At 36.1% G+C, this 21880-nt stretch overlaps 1 protein-coding gene across 5 annotated transcripts in view; it reads left to right on the top strand.

Moving 5' to 3' along the window:
• The window catches only part of Ppn (proteoglycan-like sulfated glycoprotein papilin), a 743946-nt gene that overhangs the window by 446301 nt on the left and 275765 nt on the right, over positions 1-21880 (top strand). The gene's annotated exons all lie outside the window — the stretch shown is intronic.

Raw genomic sequence — 21880 nt, 5'->3', positions numbered from 1 at the left:
TTTTGGATATTTACCGGATGCCATTATTCAATTAGGAAAGTCAGGAGTAGAACTAGTTGAGCAAATAAATATTATGAGGACTATTGTAAATAAATTGAGTGCAGTAGAAGGTGAAATAGGAAAACGTGTTGGTGAAAAAATGAAAAAAGTTTTGATTAAAAATGATGGATACGATATTCTTAGTCGGATTTCAGATGTACTAACAAAGACGTGTCCCAATGACGTCATTCAACATGTGAATTTAATTGACGTATCTTGTTTCAAGTACTCTCTAATTGTCTCTGCAGATGGAGAGCGGAGTTTTTCCATGTTACAAAATTTCCTTCCTTGCAACAGAGCAAAGTTGTATTTTGAAAATTTGAAAATAATATTTACAATTTATTATAGCAAGTCATAGCATTAATTGAAAATGCCATTTCGTTTGGATCTACATATTCAGAGGCGAGTTCCATACAGAAGACAACTGTCTATCAACATCAATATGTCCACTGACACGCGAAGATGCAGAGGTTGATATTTAACTATGTATATTTGTAATGTTGTTTATTGGTGTCTTGTGCCTTGCGAAGAAAAGCACATGTAGTTCAAAAAGAAATGCAGATTATGTATGTAGGTCACTATATGTCATTAAGCTATTCCATTTGTTTATTCTGAAATATATTTACGTGTAAGTTTGTATGAAGTGGACTGTACTCTTCCATGCGCCGTGACGCAGCTCGCTTGACAGTCACTGAGCTACGAATATCTATACTACGTTTCACCATTCTTTATAATACTCCAAATCCCTTTCCCTGGTTATTACCAAAGCTCGGAACTTGGGGACTTGTGTCTTTGCACGTGGCTAAGCGACGGGACTTCAATGTCAACAAACTCCCGGTTCCAGCACGGAGGTACTGTCAGGTCTGCTGTAAAAGTGGTTTCGGGCTGGAATAACATATTGATAGTATTATGGTAGGTTGAAACACGTAATTTTATACCATATATATGTAATAAAAATAAACATGAGAAATATATCAAATTTACTGTTCTGATCTGTACATTTTATTACAGTGTATGACTACGTACATTCGAAGGTTTTCAGATCCATAACTTCTCCGCTGATATGAAACGAGAAAAACTTATTTCCAAGTCACATGAAGTGACGGGCGCAAACTTAAAATACTGAATGTTTTCACTGTCACTGTTTTTTGTTTGATTTTCAGCAATTGCTAGCTGATCTCGTATGTGAGAAAGATAAGTATATCCTAAACTTTTCTCAAAAATAGTTTTCAATTTGTTCTACGGTAGGTTCGTCTGCTACTTGATCCATGGCTATGGACAAATCTCCCACCAATTTAAGGGACTGCAATGTCTTTCAATGAATGCCGGTTTCCAGCTTATAGTTTGTGTGTGGCACAACTTACAAAATATAAACTCTCCATTCGAAGAAAATAATGTATGTCCTTCGAATTCGTCCACGAAATTCTGTACCTAAAATTTAAAAAAATGTATTTTCAAACTAGTATAATATCCATTCGAATAACACGTATTTTCTAATTCCTCAAACAGATCGTTTATCTGTAATTCTCTGAATGTCATTGGCTTCGACACGACACAGTTTCCTCGTCCGTCTTCCTCTCATTCAATGTGACCTCTTTCTTAGTGCATACGACTGTCCCTGAGCACTTGCAGCGCGAGCTTTGTGTACGTTGTACCTGTAACCTTACTCATGCACACTACACACAAGTCTCCAAGTTCCGAGCTTTGGTTATTACCTACAAAGCTCCCAGGCGCCGTCCACTAATCTCTCTGAAGAATGTGTATATCCTATTTTCCACAATAATCAAGAATCAACTTCCCATGAACCTGATGTTATAATGAAAATTGTCGTCACTAGATATCGGATTTATATGAAAATGCACTCACTCACTCACTCACTCACTCACTCACTCACTCACTCACTCACTCACTCACTCACTCACTCACTCACTCACTCACTCACTCACATTTTCCTGCCACCAAGAGCACGTTTTTCACTGCAATCCCAGCGTTTTCCAGTCTTCCCTATTCTTCGCCTTCCTCTTACTCTCTGTATACGATCCATCGATCTTAATGTTGTCTATCATTATACTTTTTATTATATTTTATGTTGTTTGTGTTTCATCCAGTTCAGTGGAAGAGAAGGCCTGGAGTCCTTAACTCTACTAGACAAATAAATAAATAAATAAATAAATAAATAAATAAATAAATAAATATTGAATATGCTGTATTCCAACAGCTGCTAGTGCTGATACTGTAGCTACTACTAACACTACTACTATTACTACTGTTACGACCACAACTGTCACTCTATCACCACTACTGCCGCACTACTATTACCACAGTAATACCACTACTACTACTATTGTCACTACTGCTACTACTACTATTACTACTACCATTGTTGCTACTACTAACAACACTGTTACCACTATTTCTACCTCTACATTCACTGCTATTGCCTCTTCTGCTACTACTACTACTGTCAGTATTACCGCCACTCCTAAGTTACTACTACTACTACTACTAATACTATTACTATCACCACTAATGCACTACTATTACCACAGTAATCCTACTACTACTACTACTACTATTGTCACTACTGCTGACACTACTGCTGCTACTACTACTATTACTACTACCAATGTTGCTACTACTATCAATACTGTTACCACTATTACTAACTCTACATCCACTACTACTGCCTCTTCTGCTACTACTAGTGTCAGTATTACCGCCACTCTTAAGTTACTACTACTACCACCACCACCACTACTACTACTACCACCACCACCACCAGTACTATTACTATCATCACTACTGCCACTACTACTGCACTACTATTACCACCAGTAATGCCATTACTACTATTATTGTCACTACTGCTGACACTACTGCTACTACTACTATTACTACTACCAATGTTGCTACTATTGTCAATACTACTACCTCTACATCCACTACTACTGCCTCTTCTGCTACTACTGCTGTCATTATTACCGCCAATCCTAAGTTACTACTAGACCTACTACTACTACTACTACTACTACTACTATTACTACTACTACCACCACCAATACTACTACTACTACTACTACTACTACTACTACTCTTTTTTCTGTGTCGCTTTATTTCGTCATATTAAAGCCGTAGCCTATATACAGTTCCCAAGTACAATTATAGAAATCCGTAATTATGTTGTCAGCTTTGCGCTGGTCTACCGCATAGCAGACGCATTCCTATTCAATCGAAAGTGAAATAAATCCCCGCCTCCCACACCGGTCTTGCAGCTCGGTGTGCAAGAACTCGGACTAATTAGATTTCTTTGACGCATGTTTGTGCTGAGTTCAAGGAGCCAGCTTCTCCTTGGAACGACTCCCGTAATGCAGGTGCGCCGAGTGTCAGGCGATGTGTTGCTGCATGCATCATCCCCTCGGCGCGGAGCGGCGCAAGTTATGAACCCATTCAACTGCCATCAGCGGCAACCCTCGCATAACCCCTCTGTTCTGCTTCCGGACGGCTGAGTGCTTGTTTGTTTTCAACAACTGTAATTAATGTCCATAATTCTTTCTTCCGCCTCCTACAAAGCTCTGTAAAGGCTTCTGTGCTCCTCCTACTTGTACTTTATTTTAAGGTATCCCCAACCGATCTGTTTATTTTATATCCAAACATGTCAACAAGAGTGAACATTGTACGGTAATGCGTTTAAAATAATATCCAGATGTTCTTATTGCTACATGTTTCTCTGGCGGTTTAATTTTTTATGCCGAAGACATGGGTGGTTCTGGCTGCGAGGGACGGCTGGAAACGCTTTGGAATTCTCTATATACATGCGTTCGAGTTCATTGAACTTGAAACAATTTGGTAAATTTAAACGAACACTAGGCACATACATTGTTATCTACAGGTCTTCTTCTCGACTACAGAATATGCATTCTGAAATCCAAGAAAGTCTTGCTCTACAGTAGTTCATACACGCTATAGGTCTAATATATTTATATATAGGGTGATTCAAAAGTCATGAAAGATTTGGAAGTTTAACTCTGTTAGATAGCCACCGGCGTAGCTCGGTCGACTAGGACATTTTCCCTGGCTTTCCCAAGCATAAGGCGATTGTCAGATAACCTATGGCGCATCCCCGGCCTGATCTCGCCAAATACAGGGACATCATTTTATTTTTATTTCAATTTTTATTGTACCTGAGTTTTTGAATGTACTTCACTCCCACCCCTTCTACTAATGAAGTTCAACCGACCTCCACAGAGATCCAAGACTTCATATACAGTCATAGTAGCCTTACGGTCATAGTAAACAGTACGTTCCAAAAATATGTTCGCGTTTTCCAGTGACGAAAGAGCTTTCAATATTGAATCATTTTCACACAGGTACTGTCGTTCGTTTGCCTACGTCCTATCCCGGTTTCCCCCACCAGCTTTTATTCGCCAGCTAGTGGCTGGGCTGTCTTAGCTCTTTTCTGTGAACATTAATTTCTGTTAGGAATTGGACGTCTACGTAATATTATACAACTGTTTAAAATGACTTAAATAAAAGGGCCTCGTTAAGTAATTAACTGTAACGTGATTTCCTCCCTTTCTACGACTCTGCGACGTAACCACGTGGACGGACAGTAGATAGCATTTCTGAGTAATTTTATCTTTTCGGATCGGGCAAAGTGAAGATTGAATTTACAGTACGTAAGGTACTTTTTTATAGAGTAGGTACAGAATTATTTCAACATGAGTTACTGATACGAAGTACGAACCTGGTAATTGGAATTACGTACAATAGTCTATAGTGCGATAATATGCATATTAGAACTGAAGCCTGTATCGAAATAAACGGCCACCATTTTAAAAAAATGTGTTTAAATATCCATATTATGATTACTTTTCAATTTAACTTCATCCTCTATAGTGTACGCTAATGTGCTGTAGACAGTATAATATACACTGCATAATGAATACGTCCATATGGACAGCTCAGTTCGTGAGTAAAAACACTCACTGTTAATACTGTAGGCCTACTGTATTTTGATTAAACAAAACCCCAATGAAAATGATCAAACTCAAAAGCGCATTATTTCATAGTTTACGTAAATGGTAGCAAACGACATTGATCCAGAGGTATAGACAAGTTAATATTAAAAATGTTAGTAAAAATAAAATGATGTCCCTGTACAATCTCGCTGTCACCAATCCCATCGACGTTGATGAAGCGTCGTTAGATTACAACTAAAAAAACGTTGTTAGATATGTTTATTGAAAGATAATAATGTAGTTATGTTCATAAAAGAATGGAGTTTATTCAGGTAGACACCAATTTGAAAACATTGAGCTATGGTTGCCACTTCTCTCCTCTAACATTACCAGTCTCTCTTCTAGGGAATGAACAGTGTTCAGAAGAAAATGTTGCGAAATATCTCCAAATTTTTACAAGCTTCCACAATGAGGAAAAAAAATGCAGAGTTTATAGGCCTACCTCAATCTATTAATAATCCTAAATCATTTCAGTACTCTGGAGTCGGCCTGGGCGAAGCAGCCTGTAGAGTGCTGGTTTTCTATGCCCGACATTGCGGGTTCGATCCCAACCTAGGTCGATGGCATCTAAGGGTGCTTAAACGCGACAGGCACATGTCAGTAGGTTTACTGGCATGTGAGAGAACTTCTGCGGGACAAAATTCCGGCACACCGGCGACGCTGATATAACCTCGGCAGTTGTGAGCGTCGTTAAATAAAAAACCATAATTTATAAATTTCCGTACTCTGGAACAACCTCTATTATATTCGTAGTAACAACAGTGAATAAGGTCAGTTTGCGTTGGTAGAGAACAAATCATTAGACCTATTTTGTTGTACGAATCTGCAACCAACACAGGTCCTTGCCTGCTTTAAAGCAGGCGACTTCCGGCCTCATTTGCCAATGCGAAGTCAACGATCCAGGTTGGTACGAAATCTGTAGTTTGTGCACCCAGAAACGGTACACGACCGCGCAATTTTGTAGTAGGCCTAACTTCACACTCACGCTGTGTGTATAGTGCACGCATAGGATATAGATCTGTAGTAAATAATAGAAATCTGTGAAGCGAATCCACGTTGCTAGCACTTAAAAATGGCGGCTTCTGGCCTCACTTCCAGTGCGAAGTTTGAAATCTGTGGTGTCGCGTGTGTGGCTCGAACATTAGAGGGCTGGTCTTCCATGCAGACGGCTCGGGTCCAAGCTCCGGTGAGATTGTGATGAAATTTGTCACGGAAAAACAGACGTTTCAGAGGTTTTTCTTGGGATATTCCTCTTTCCCCTCTATTATTCCATCAATACTTTCCCTCTAATTTCATCTGTCATTTGCAATAGTACAAATACTCTGGATTGAAGTCGTGAGGGTAGTACGGGTTTCCGATGTTGATACAGGAAGGGTTTAGGACTCCGGGTCTTTAGGATTTATTAGCTACTCGTCCGCTAAATGGAACCTGGCTGTATCAGGGGCTAGTCTTAACCCTGCCAGTAGGCCTACCTGTAAAAATAAATAAATAAATGTGTGAATGAATGAATGAATAAATTTAAATAAATTAATAAATGAATAAATTTAAATAAATTAATAAATGAATAAATTTAAATAAATGGATAAATAAATAAATTTAAATAGATGAATAAATAAATTTGAATAAACGAATAAATAAATAAATCTGAATAAACGAATAAATAAATTTAAATAAATGAATAAATAAATTTAAATGAATAAATAAATTTAAAATAATAAAATAAAATGAATAAAAAATTTAACTGAATAAAATAAAATTAATAAAAAATTTAAATGCATAAAATAAAATGTATAAATAAATTTAAATTAATAAAATAAAATGAATAAAAAAATTAAATTAATAAAATAAAATGAATAAATAAATTTAAATGAATAAAATAAAATGAATAAATAAATTTAAATGAATAAAATAAAATGAATAAATAAATTTAAATGAATAAAATAAAATGAATAAATGAATTTAAATGAATAAAGTAAAATAAATAAATAAATTTAAATGAATAAAATAAAATAAATAAATAAATTTAAATGAATAAAATAAAATAAATAAATAAATTTAAATGAATTAAATAAAATAAATAAATTAATTTAAATGAATTAAATAAATAAATAAATTTAAAGTAATAAAATAAAATAAATAAATAAATAAATTTAGATGAATAAAATGAAATAGATGAATAAATTTACAGGAATAAAATGAAATAAATGAATAAATTTACATGAATAAAATGAAATAAATAAATAAATTTACATGAATAAAATGAAATAAATAAATAAATTTACATGAATAAAATAAAATAAATAAATAAATTTAGATGAATGATATAAAATAAATAAATAAATTTAGATGAATAAAATAAAATGAATAAATAAATTTAAATGAATAAAATAAAAAATTAATTCATTCAATTGTAGGATAGGTAATCGTAGTATCAATATTTATCACTAGAATGCATTTTCAACAATCTCCAAGTTCAAGTTTAGAATCAATAATAGAACGTCAACTGCAGAACAAACAAGATACAAATTTTCCCTTATAGTAGGCCTACCTGTGCCGCGCACCAACATGACGTCACGCCAATATAGTCTATGAACAACTTAGGCCTTGGTTTTTCTGAACCGACGCTTGCGACGTGCGAGGTGCGAGCCTTCGCACAAATCCGGACTACACGAGAGATAGTGAGTGGTTTCTATGGCTGCGTGGTTCGCAGACCTCGCATCTCACAGTTATAGAAACCACTCACTATCTCTCACGTAGATCCGGGTTTGTCTCGCATGCGTCAGTTCAGAAAAACCAAGGCCTAACCTTAACTTCTTACGGCATGAGACTGAATACAGTACCAAGTTAAAACATTTGCGTGTGAATCATTTGTAATTTCAGGAATATCTCGACTTTGGTAGCTTGATAGGCCTAGTTGTTCTCGATACGTGGTTCTTACGGACTCTACGTTTCCATCATTTGAAGTACAGAATCAAAAGTTGTATAGAGAAGACTTGAGTAGCATTTAAATTACAGCTGTCTACATATTTATTATGTGAGATACATTACACCTGGATAGCATATGAGCAGTGGGAGGTTAGTTATGTAAATAGGAAAGGAAGGCAATGGGATATTACGTGCAGAGCGCATGCTGGTATGCAGTAACAAGTCCGAAGGTGACTAATCACAGACGTGGATTTAATGAAGATGTTGGGACATTGCTTAGAGATGTGATGTTACGAACATAATTTCGGAGGGATTTTTAAACAAGTCTTGTTAAATTTAACCCACACGCCTGGGGCAGTACTGAACCTTCTATTTGATACCTTCTGAAATGAACGTTATTATAAACTACGACTGGTACGTTTTTTGGCTGGCTATACTCTTTCCATCAATTGTGTATGTTATTTAGATTCTTAAATGATAATGAAGTGTAAAGTGTATGGAAAGAGGATGCCACAGCCTCTTACAAATTCTTCTTATCCTGGAATTTATAGGAAGGTGCCAAGGTAATAAGAGAACATTCTGAGTGGAACTGCCATCATCATGTTGGTCTTATAATGTCTTCAGAGTACATGTTTAACATCGGCTGCAGATATTGACAATGAGGGAAGGTATAAAAGATAGGTTGTGGCATATTTTGAATGAATTATCGTGGAATTTCCTTATTCAGCCTATGCAGATCGGCTGGCCTCTGCCAGGCATATCACTACAGATCTGTTCCTCTCAAGTGATTATCACGCCAGGAGTATAATAAAATTATACCGGGTGATTCAAAAAGTTACGTCAGTGGATTATAAGGTAAAAGGACTAATATTTACAACAATAAGTGTGTATAAATAAATAAATAAATTATAAGAAAGAAAGAAAGAAATAATAAAGAAAGAAAGAAAGAAATAATAAATAAAGAAAGAAAGAAAGAAATAGGCCTAACAAAGAAAGAAAGAAATAATAAAGAAATAATAAAGAAATAAAGAAATTAAATAAATAAATAGATAAGAAAGAAAGAAATAAGTAAATAAATAACTAAATACGTAAGTAAATGCGTAAGTAGGACTACCCAAGTGAGTGAATAAATAAGTAAATAAATAAGTAAAAAGTAAGCATGTAAGTAAATAAGTAAGTAAGAAAATAAATAAATGAGTAGTAAGTAAATAAGTAAATATTTTATTGAACTCTTTTACACAAAATTTGAAGTTATAGTATTTGTAATTAGCTACTCCGAAAAAGTTGAAGCTTGTACTCGGCGCCGTGAATCGGATCTCGGCGTAGCTTAGGTGGAAAGAGCGCTCAGCGCGCAAAGTTGATAGGACCTGTGTTTGATTCCCGGTGCGAGAACGAATATTTCTGCAAGAATAGGTAAATGCAGGGTTATTGAAATATGTTAATAGAAATTATTTATGTTGAAAACAAAAGTTTGAGAATTACAATGGACATAAGGAAGGATCAAAGAATGCCTACCTTGTTATGCCGATAAGGATAAGAAAAAATTTATTTTTCTACGCGTATATTTAAATAGCTCTAATGTAAAGTTACGGTTTTGTTGATACATTCTTCTGGCATGGTGCCCTCTATATTATCGAAGGAAGATATTTAATTTCTACTGCTCTCAATAATTACATACTTATCAAGTTTGTGATTATATACAAACCTTTTTACTGTTTAAACAAACCACAAACCTCTAGCACTAATATTAGCTTTAAATTGTTAATTGAAAGACTGAGTTATGAACTGTTGAAAGACATTCTCAACCATCATATTTTACATCGTCTGCTTACGAACAGTAAATAACACAGACATATCATCTTGAGAGCAAGAAGCTGTTTTCAACAGAGAATCCAAGTAAGTCTCTCTTTCCATACCGCCGCGTGCGTATACTGCCTATAATTTCCAGAGTTTATTTCTTTGTGCGTCGAAAGAAATGTTCCTCATGGATTCCTATAGGAGTGGGAGTTGATTTTATTCCTCTCAGGTGTGAATCTGGTTTCTTAAAGAAGTAAAGCACACAAGAGAAAGTTGTAATATTGTAAATTACGCACGATTGTAACCTTCGACCTGAGAGCAAGTGAACTCGTGTAAGAATGCAGCACATACTAACTGATCCTCGTTCAGCCGCCCACTACGTTTAACATCCATTGTCTATCTGCTTCTTGAAGAAATATAATCACCACCACATGCTTAAATTTGTCAGTTATTACTGGCTTACGCTTACGTCGAATAAAAATAAAAAAATATCTGAACTTATGCGAACAATGCAATATTATCAATTATCGCCAAAGTTCTCGTAATATTATAACACGAGTGGATTTTAACTCTTTCACTCCGTGAAATTAATTATTTTCCTCTCAGAGTCACGGTTGTCCGTGATGAGTGCCATTTCATTATAACGCGTGAATGACTTGCATTTTTCTGTAAGCATATATCACTTTAAAGAGAAATGTCTGGTCTGTCAAATTCTCTTACGGTTGAAGCTTTCGCAAGAAGAATTGGTATTATTAAACGGTCATATATAAATCATCATCATCATCATCATCATCATGATTTAGTACCATTTACTCGAGTCCCATGCATGTTTCCTTTCCCTCCATCTGCTTCTGGATCTTTCGCAATTCATAGTCTGCCTGTTAGATCTGTAACGCAGAACAATTTTGGGAAGCAGATAATCGCGTACCCTACTAATGCACAAGTGCCAGTTGTTTTGCTCTAACGTATAACTGTATGTTACTTTTAATTGCTAAAGACTTGGTTTTTCTGAACCGACGCATGAGACGTGCGAGGTGCGAGACCCGCCTCGCACAAATCCGGACTACACGAGAGATAGTGAGTGGTTTCTATGGCTGCGAGGTGCGCCGAGTCTCATGCAACTCAAATGTTTTCTTTCCCTCCATCTGCTTCTGGATCTTTCACAATTCTTCGTCTACCTGCTAGATCTGTAAAGCTGAACAATTTTGGAAAGCAGATAATCGTGTATCCTACTAATGCACAAGTGCCAGTTGTTTTGCTCTAACTGTATGTTACTTTTAATTGCTAAAGCCTTGATTTTTCTGAACCGACGCATGAGACGTGCGAAGTGCGAGGCCCGCCTCGCACAAATCCGGACTACACGAGAGATAGTGAGTGGTTTCTATGGCTGCGAGGTGCGCCGAGTCTCATGCAACTGAAATGTTTTCTTTCCCTCCATCTGCTTCTGGATCTTTCACAATTCATCGCCTACCTGTTAGATCTGTAACGCTGAACAATTTTGGAAAGCAGATAATCGCGTATCCCACTATGCACAAGTGCCAGTTGTTTCGCTCTAACGTATAACTGTGTGTCACTTTTAATTGCTAAAGCCTTGGTTTTTCTGAACCGACGCATGCGACGTGCGAGGTGCGAGGCCCGTCTCGCACAAATCCGTACTACACGAGAGATAGTGAGAGGTTTCTATGGCTGCGAGGTGCGCCGAATCTCATGCAACTCAAATGTTTTCTTTCCCTCCATCTGCTTCTGGATCTTTCACAGTTCGTCCGCCTGTTAGATCTGTAACGCTGAACAATTTTGGAAAGCAGATAATCGCGTATCCTACTAATGCACAAGTGCCAGTTGTTTTGCTCTAACGTATAACTGTGTGTCACTTTTAATTGCTAAAGCCTTGGTTTTTCTGAACGACGCATGCGACATGCGAGGTGCGAGGCCCGCCTCGCACAAATCCGGACTACACGAGAGATAGTGAGTGGTTTCTATAACTGCGAGATGAGAGGTCTGCGCACCTCGCAGCCATAGAAAACACTCACTATCTCTCGTGTAGTCCGGATTTGTGCGAGGCGGGCCTCACACATCGCATGCGTCGGTTCAGAAAAACCAAGGCTTAATAGTCTCCATGCGAAGTCTGTTACTAACTGGTGTACGCCTGGAAACAGGTTTCACTTAGTACGACAACCTACGAAAAGTGACATGGGCAAGTAACAGCTCGCTTATCGGTGTTTCAGAGCGTCGGATTCCCGTAATTAAATCTCGCGAGTTATACATTACAGATATAAATTTTGAGGTTAATTTATAATAAGTGCTGGAACTGCCGACCGTCCCCTAATGCAAATTCACAACTTTTGAAAAGATTTCTAGACATGCTGCATTTCGTCTCTAGAGAGAATTTAACTCTATAGGCTATACATTGTCCGTTTCATTCAATTCATGAACGACTGTTGTCTTATAAGTTATAAGCAGAGTTAGGAAGTTGGTACCAAAACTGTTAAGTTGTGTGAGCTTGGACTATATCTCTACTGAATGAAAAGTAATAGCGCATCTCTCAATGCCAGTGAACCAGAACGACAAACGTGTACAACCGAGTGATAACGAAACATGTTCTCCAGTCGCCCACAGCCTTAGAACAAGAAAATAATAAACTAATAATTTGTAATTCTAAACTTCGTAACTTCCAAACTAAAATAATTTACCCATACATATAAAAATAACATGCGAAGTATTCAATTATGATTATAGTCTCATTATAACAAATAACTGTGAACATTTTCATTTTATGAAAAGAAATGCTCCTTTTATGTTCAGAAAAAAAAACTATCTGTGTTCTGAAAATATTCGTTCTGAGTCAAAAGACGCTATTGGAACAAATCTGAAATGTGATACAGTACATCTTACTATCATCGGGTGAACAACTGTTTTTTTAATCTAATAGTGTATCTCATATGTGGCACATAATATTAAACCCATAATTGTTTTCAAGAAAATTTTTCATTTCTATTAGATTGGACGTTCGTATCGTAATTCCGATGTTGAACTTGGATGGTAACGCAACCGAATGCACAGCAGCTCTAGACGTCAACATTTAAACGAAGAATAATCCGGGAAAAAATAAACGTGTTACACACTCCTGTTTGCATAATTATTTAATAACAGATGAGTTTACTATTTTGGAATCATGCATAATATTAACATTACGTAAATAATACAGTATTAACAGAATAGCTCACTTTGTTCAGAACCTAAAATATTAATATAAATAAAGAATATTCTTTAAACTATTCATGACTGCACAGCTTCACAGACATGATTTGTTGTATAGTACGCTATTAACTTCAATCCTAAACAGTATTACTCATTTCGACAATTCAAAGATTGTTCTAGTTTTGTTAGACAGCAATTCATTTCATTAATTAAATCCATATTTCACGCAATGAGGAAATAAGTATATGCCAAAATTGCTCTGGTGTTGAATTCTCTGTATGTAGACTTCGAGAAACGATGGAGAGAGAAATTCCCTTTCTTGACTGGGAGAAGACTTTGATCGTCCATCTTGTAGAAGTTGTGCTCCACCTATTGCGAGTCCTGGTAAACCACCTCACCTCTGACCCCTGATTTTACTCTATTGTATTCATAATTTAACAATAAGTTAACAAGTGATGGCTATCTTGTCTTCTAGAAACTTTTACATAAAATTACGTAAAAATATCATAAAAGAATATTGTATCTTTTTTCAGGCGTTGTCGAATTTCATCAAAAACGTATGCACTAGAGATGAACAACGATCTAGAAAGCAAGACTAACGGCGTCCGCAAAGCCGAAAACCCGCACGACAATGTTCTATACGTCGCGTCGTTAACGTAAAGACTGCTTGTGCGTGTTTCAAGACTCCGAGATTGATCACTCCCGAAGTCCCGAACGTCAAGCAGCCTTAAATCGCAACAGTTGTTTATACCTGACTGAACTTTTGACTACTTTGGCAACTGTTATATATGTAGGCCTATAAACAATCAAGTAGCCAATTTTAAACATTATCTCTGCTTTCAGTGTATAATAATCCGTTCCCCAGTCTTTATTTAATTACTAGGCCCTTATTAAAAGGCTAGGAATTTTCTTTTCAAATGTTTGAGATCAAGTGTGCAATCTCAAGTAATAGTAATATGCGTTACAAGAGCGGTATGTTGAAGTTTTCATGTTCGAGGAAAAGTTTGAAAAAGCGAAACGTAGTTGACCTTTTTTAATTTCCGAGAATTGAAAGAAAACATACCGCTCGTGTATCGTACATTATTTTGTGAGAAGATCGTTTATTACATACCTGAAAGACGAATTTCTAATTAGTTGCAATGAAATCTCCATCTTGGTTTCTGTTCAATGACGGCAAATTTGCAAAACAAAAATATCTATCTTCAACATTGTTGCTTTAAAATGTTTTCTGTGTTTACTATACTCCAGCAGGCCGTGATATACGTCTGTTTTTTTTTTTTTCCCCAGTCTGTGATGAGTCTGGAATCTTGCTGATTTTTTCACGGCTTCCTTAATGTTACTTGCATCACGAATGCAGTAACTTTAGTGGAGTTGTAGAGTTTACTTAATTTTTGCAAATATTTAAAAACAATAATTAACAGTGCAATTTAGGTGAAATTGCAGTGGTAAGTTTCCAATTTATAATTATTACTATATTGAACGTCTCTTAAAATAATATGTTAAAAGCCTAAAGGAGTAAAATCAATATGTCACTTAAGCGGTAAGAAGAGGGAAATTGTTTTGTGTGTTAGGTTGGGAATACTGAATGTGGAATTTTAGACTTTCCGCGAATTGGTTTTGTGCGGAAACCAAGCAAATACGCACGATCTCGCACAAACTATATTAACGTTATGTTTTATGTTTCTTAGAAATGCAAATTTATTTGAGAATTTTTTTTCTATTTATATAACCATAGGTAATATCATATAGCCTAATAGAACCAGAACATTTTGATAACTAAGATACTGTTCCGTTTTGTCTTTTTGTCTCATTTTAACATTTATAATGTTATTTATTTCAATGATGTATGTTATTCAAAGTTACGAAGTCTTTCCACGCCGACCAAATTCTATTTCAAGAATGATGAACGAGACTCGAAGCGCGCGAGAATGACGAGTCGAGACTCGAAAGATACATGCAACGAACACAGCGAGCGAGAGCGGCAGTTAGTTTTGTTCACCAAAAACGTTTGCACGTTTCGAAACCCATATTGGCCTATTTTAAAAATATTTTCCTATGTATATAGAGTGCAACAAAAAGATAGCTTAAAATTTTAGGAAAACATTCTGACATGTAGAGGATGAAAATATTTTATACGAGCATGGGTCAGGAAACGTTTCATTTTCTTGTTAAAGCTCTTTTATCAATACCTCAGAAACTTGTTTTTGACGCTTAATCCCTTTGGAAATAGAGGCCTTCAATTACTTCCCAATATTGTAAACTCTATTACGCTCATTAGCCTTGCCGAACTACTAAATGCTACGCGCCCGATTCACATCCGTGCGGCAAGTGCGTTGAAGTGGAAGGAGGGATATTTGAAAATCTGCTTTCAAACTGAGGTAGGCTTTTTGCTGTTTAATAATACATTTCTTAATATTTTTCTGTTTATTTTTGATTTCCTTTAATTCTGCTCAGCCACTTCGAAATCCTTGGGATTCAAACGGCTGTTGCTCCTTAAATATTGACTCTCGGACCTAGTATGTTCATGTGGTAGTCTACCCGTATTTTTGTTTGGGTTGACCTATGAAACTGATTTCAAAGCGCGGGTCATACTTTATGAAGCCTGTAAATCATTTAAAACCCCATTGTGGCTTTACGGACACGCTGTATATTAAGTTAAGTACATGTTGACACGTGCGAACTTGTGACCTTGCTCCACGATATTCTGTCTTGCTGTGCATGTTGGTCAATGTCCCCCCAGCAATAAGACAAAAACGCGTCAACTAGAAGTAATATTTTGCACTTCATTCCAACAGCTTTTCTTACGAAATATTCTTACGAGCACTCGTCTTATTTCACACGGAAACCCGAAATCCTTGTTTTCATTAATTGTTAGAGATTTCTGGCAGTACTATACCACAGAAAATGTTATCAGAACCTTATGTAGAATCACAGAGTTATTAATTTATTTTTAAATTACAGTAGAACTTCTATTATCCGTGATAATGAAGGGGGTGGGTTGAACGGTTATCGAAAAAATCGGATAATCCGTACCATAGAAGACTTAAAAAAATTAAGTGTTGCATAATGCAGTTTCGTAATTTTCTCCGTGGGCATGTGTTTTAACACATTAGGCGGTGGATCAGAAGTTTTAAGTATAATAACTCTGTTGGAAAGAGTGGGTGAAGAAAGAATAATGCTGAAACTGATCAGGAAGAGAAAAAAACGTTGGCTGGGTCACTGACTGAGAAGAAACTTCCTACAGAAGGATTCACTGGAAAGAATGGTGAACGAGAGAAGATTTCGGGGCAGAAGATAGCCTATCAAATAATAGACGGCATTAAGATACATGGATCATATGCTGAGACTAAGAGGAAGGCAGAAAATAGGAAAGACTGGAGAATGCAGGGTTCAGTGACAGAACACAATGAATGAATGTCAATGACGGGTTTCTAAGAGTCATGGAAACTTTCTATGGTGGATTTCTATGGAAAGATAGGAAAAGTAAAGGTCTCATGTTATAGTTTTAAGTAATTTATACACTTTATCCTTGTTTTTTTTTAATCTCGCACAGTTGTAACTCCAACTTCGTATTCCGATGTGAGATGAACTACAGTTCCTCTTTTCGATACTTAGCACAATATGTATTCTTTTGGCACTTCTGAAAAACGTTTTGCAGAGAAATTAAACAGGTCACTCGAACAGTAGATCATAATGTGTAAGGACAAAGGAGAGAATGACAGACGGATAATCCAACAATCGGTTAATAGGGTGACGGATAATCGGGGTTCTACTGTATAAAAGAAATGCTACAATAAGCAAAAGAGAATGTTTCAATTTTATGGTTCAAAACATATTCTTTGGCCAGAAACCATATAAAATGGAAAATGGTGGACATTAACCCCTAAATAACATATTGGGAAACAGATTCAAGCTCTCAAATGGAAATGAATTGGACACACTCTTTGAAAACGTAAAGGAACTGTGGAGAGAGAGGCTCTAGACTGGAACCCAAAAGGTAGAAGGGTAACAGAGCGACCAAAAAACTCATGGCGAAGAACTGCCATAGAGAAAGAGTTCGTGGGGAAAAACCTGGTGAGAAATGAAACATCTGGCCAAAAACCGAATCTAATGAAAGTGTTCTCTTCCTCTCTTTGCTCCAATGGAAGTTACAGGAATTGAATCAATGAAAAATGAATGAAGGCAAAACGTGTTGCGTCACTTGATATCTGGCATTGGATCCGGCATCGGAACTGGAATCCGGTGTGGCTCAGTGGATAAAGCGTCAGCACGTAGAGCTGAAAACCCGGGTTCGAGTCCCAGTGGCAGAGAGAATTTCTCTTTGTTCTATCTATCCTTCATCATATGATAACGCAGAATTCCTGCACGGAAATATCATATATAGGCCTACTTCGGAATATCATAATAATTTGAATATGATGGTGAGAAATCTGTAAGCTTAGATGTTATTGGATTGTAGTTAAATAAATTAAAATAATACTAGTGGCTTGTGCAGCAAACGCTGCAAACTAAGTTCGTTAGACGTTCAAATAAACATTTTTCGATTCATTTTCAATGAAAAATATCAGACATTTTGAAAGTTATTTGCTTCCATAAAAATGAAACATACTACCTTTCAATGTTATTTTTTTATGTCAAATACTATTTCTTGAACCTATCCACCTTCAGTTTTTGAATTTCAACGCGAAGACGCAAGTAAAAATGTCAGGACGATCAGTGGGTTTTTCATGTGGGAGTAAAGCAATAGCTATTTCAGGTCATTGTGGATTGTAGGTGAACGTTACAGCAAGTCAGGTTTGCTATGCTTTCGAACAATAGACATACCATCTTGGTGTAGCTGCTGCATGTAGAGCTTGAAATGTAGATGGTAAAATCATTTTATCCTCCTAAGAGATTTTGCTGAAATGATCGGGATACTACAAAATTTTCTAGGCCTCTTACTTTATCAGTAAGTAATACCGTCTTTCCTTAGGAACTGTAATTTTTGCGCTCTCTCGAGCCAATACTGAATCTACACCACCCCGCCATTAAATATATGAAAAAGACCCAACCACTTGATTAATAACTATAAAATATTTGTTTTTAATAATAACATTATTATCTTACGCAAGTTTTGTATTTTATATATTAACGTTACGGCATTAACTATAATAATAATTAATTTCTAATGGCAGTAATATCATCAGATCACCTCAAGTTCTGTAGTTTTTAATATCCAATACACAGCTGTACTCAGAAAATTACACACCGCAGAATCAGACCTGTAAATTATTTTAGTAAGTCTTGAAGTTTTTAATAACCAATTTAATTTGAACTCTAAATATGTCAGCAATCCTGCAGGTCATGGCCTTTGTGTAATAGCCTATTGTTTATTGTATTGTGTGTTTTGTTTTATTTTGAAATGCAATTAGTTCTCAAAGTTGACGAAGAATGGATTTTGGAAAATATGAAAATTATGTAGGAAAATTAACATTTTACTGAAAATTACTATTTTTCTGAAAACTTTGGGTTCCAAGCTTTAAAGCGAGGGGTCATTTATTGAAATCCGTTCAGCCGTTGTCCCGTAATTTCCATTACCAGTTCAAATTATATATATAGATAATTTTCAAAATGTTTAATTAGGTAGTGACCTGCAACGCGCGACAGTACTAAAAACTGCAACTGAACTTACAATTTGGTTTTTTATGCACACTCGAGTTAAGTAAAACAGTTAATTATGTTTTTCAGTACATCAAGATTTTAATTAGTCTCACGCCGTTGATTTTAATTACAATTATTGAGTACTTTGATTTCATATGATGCAAACAATAGAATAAGACTTTTTTTATTGAGACAATGAAAGACACTGAAATAAATCTCAAATCTAGTCTGTTAAGTCTGCGATCTGAAAAGATCTGATTCGTTCTTCTTTTTTTTTTTTTTTCATTTTGTAATGTACTAGTCGCTATAAAAACTTCAATCCTGTAGTATTGTTTGATACGGTTTTCATCACCATCTGGTAATAATGTAACAGCTTGATGGTACCTATCATATTGTTTTTATGAAGCCTTCTTCTTCACGCCTTAGAGCCGATTGGATACGACAGTTTAAAACCATTTCTTGGTCTGTTCTTGACAGACCGCTAAATGTCCTATAGTGCATGCTGTTGAGTCTCACATTGTTCGAGTAAGTGACGTTAATGGCAAGCTAGAATTGAATCGGTCATTGCAGAAAGGGGCTAAGTCATAAAATCTTACTTTTGAGATAATCAATAAAAACTGTTTTATTCTTCCAATACTGGAGTAATCATTATAAATATTTTTTCTTACTTTGTTTATGAATAGTGAAGTATAATACATCATGTTACACATGTGACATCTCAGACACTTTTGTTTAAAGTTGTTTAATCGAACCATGACTTATCCCCTTTCTGCAAGGAATTGTTAAATATAAAAGAAAAATATATACAATTTACAATTTTGGGCTAATGTAATATTTGAAAACAAACTAAATGTTAATAATTACAATGATAACGATGTTTTTGTGTGTAATTACTACATTACTGTCACCACTTACATAATTATTTTTGCATTTTAATCATTATTCCTACTACAGAAATGTACCAATATGTGATTTTATATCACAGTTTTAAATCAAAATTCTACTTTCAAACTAATACTTAAAAACTGCATATAGGAGAGCACAATAAAAATATACTAAAGTACTACACAAAATCATTTATTTCAATTTGTTATAGAGTGTATTGTCAGACGTTGGAAACCACGTCATTTGTAGATTCCTTGTCACAAGGTTCAGGATCTCTTCGTAAAAGAAAGTGTGTTCCAATGGAATGTTTTGCCTCACTTTCGATACGTCTCCAAGATTTTTTTTTTTTTCGTTTTAATGGGAATTTTCCCAATGTGTTCTTTTGTGTAGCCATTACTATGCGTCCAGAACCTGGTTTTTTCATACAGAATCTGTGTTTCCTCATTTCACTACCAATGAACAAACTGGCAGTCACACATTCTGAATAATCTTTAGAGTAAACAAATTCACTGAATTGTGCTGAAGAAAACATATTATCTTTCCCTTTTTTCCTCAGTGTGTCTAATGAGCAGGTGGTTTTCTTGTAATACTCTGGCCACCAGTATTTAAAATTCAAAATATCATAGTAGTAACTGATTATACAGAAAATCTGTTGTTTGTGTTTGCCTGGTGGATCAAGGTATTATATTGGTCTGGTACATATACCCTGTCTGTCTTACTTAGTTTGCGCTTCACTACACCAAAGTTGCGGTCACAGGGAAGAAATTATTGGCCTCGTTGTGGAAAATAATGAATGATTTTGTTAAATCTCCCTATTTGGGTCAGTGCAAACAACAATCGAATTAAGGTATGATATTTATTTTGCCCTCCACAGTTATCAGAGAAAAGATACAATTCCTTGACTGAAGAAGGGACATTATTTTCAATATAGTTCAGAAGGACCACACTTCATTTTAAGATTTGTGGCCTATACCTTCATGATAGGAATAGAAGTGCGCCGTATGGTCTTTGAAATTGTGAATGTTGAAAATTGATGACCCAAAGTTGCGTCTAAACAAACAAAGAGTAGTTTCTTGCCCACAATGTTCTCCTGTCGTACGGGCTGCTACAGAGTTCCCAATGGAATTGACGTTCCAATGCCTTCAGTTTATTTTTCTTATTTACATTTCTGCGGTAGTTAATTTCTTTGCGTTTACGTTTACCACTAATAACACAGTTTTCTTCCCCTGGGTCACTTACTACTTCTTGCTTATCTGTCATTTTCCTTATCAGCTGATGGGCGCGTAACTTATTAGATCCGCGGCACTCAGTTGCGTCACGTCGTCAGTCAGTGCAGAAAGAAGGTAAGTCGCTGACTTGTCCCCTTTCTGCAATGACTGCACTGCTTATGGTACTCTGCTTTGCATTGAGAATGAGCAAATTTGTCCCATTTCTGTATGGAAATGTGTGTCTAGGTCTGGAGAAAGCAATGGCACTCTTAACTCATTTTCGCGTTTTTCATGACTTATCCCCTTTCTGCAATGACCGATTCAATTATTGTTGTAATAGTTGACTGAGGACGGTAAATTTCACGGTTCGCCAATATTAGTCTCGCTTTGTGCAGCTTATGAACAGAAATGGAAGATATTAGGCCTGTAAATAATTTGACCATGGTATATACAGTATATGTTGAGATCTATACATACATAAAAAGTTGGACCATTACTGTTCATGATTTGGTTCGTCGGCCAAGGATGTCAGTTTTTAAATAACGTAAATTCGGCATCTGGCTATCTATTACAGACATTTCGTGTCTCCTATAGATAAGTGTCCCTCGCTGTCTACTAATTGTAAAGGAATATACCTCGACTCTCGTTGCAGAATGGGCGCTGGTTCGAGTCCTCATGGGGAATGAATTTTCTACTGATATAGGCCGATTGAATCAGTGCTCGCCCACCCAGCATCGTGATGAAATTAGGGAGCTACAATAGGTAGCAAAATCCGTTACAAAAACCAACTGTAAAGGCTGGGGATCACTGTGCTAACCACACCATACCCCCATACTGGTTGGAACGATCAGCAATTTGACTACAATTGGCAGTGAACTTTTGTCTCAACTAGGATTTGAACCCGGGTCCGCTCGTTTCACAGTCAGACATGATAACTTTATCCCACATCAATTGCCCTCAAGGAAATCAAATCAGAATGAGTTACACAAGGTCGATTCTGGGAAGCACTTGATAGTTATTGTGTATATCAGAATGCTGAGGAACATATTAAATTTATCTGTTCAGATATACAAGCATCCTGCTTAGGACTCGCGTTACGGATGCGCGTTGGTTCGAGTCCTCGTGAGGGCAGAAATTTTCTCATGAAATTTCGGCCAGTGTATGGGACCG

Source organism: Periplaneta americana, chromosome 17 (genome assembly GCF_040183065.1).
Source record: "Periplaneta americana isolate PAMFEO1 chromosome 17, P.americana_PAMFEO1_priV1, whole genome shotgun sequence".
In the NCBI taxonomy this organism is placed as follows: Eukaryota; Metazoa; Arthropoda; class Insecta; order Blattodea; family Blattidae; genus Periplaneta; species Periplaneta americana.
This window is presented reverse-complemented; position numbering and strand designations above follow the sequence as displayed.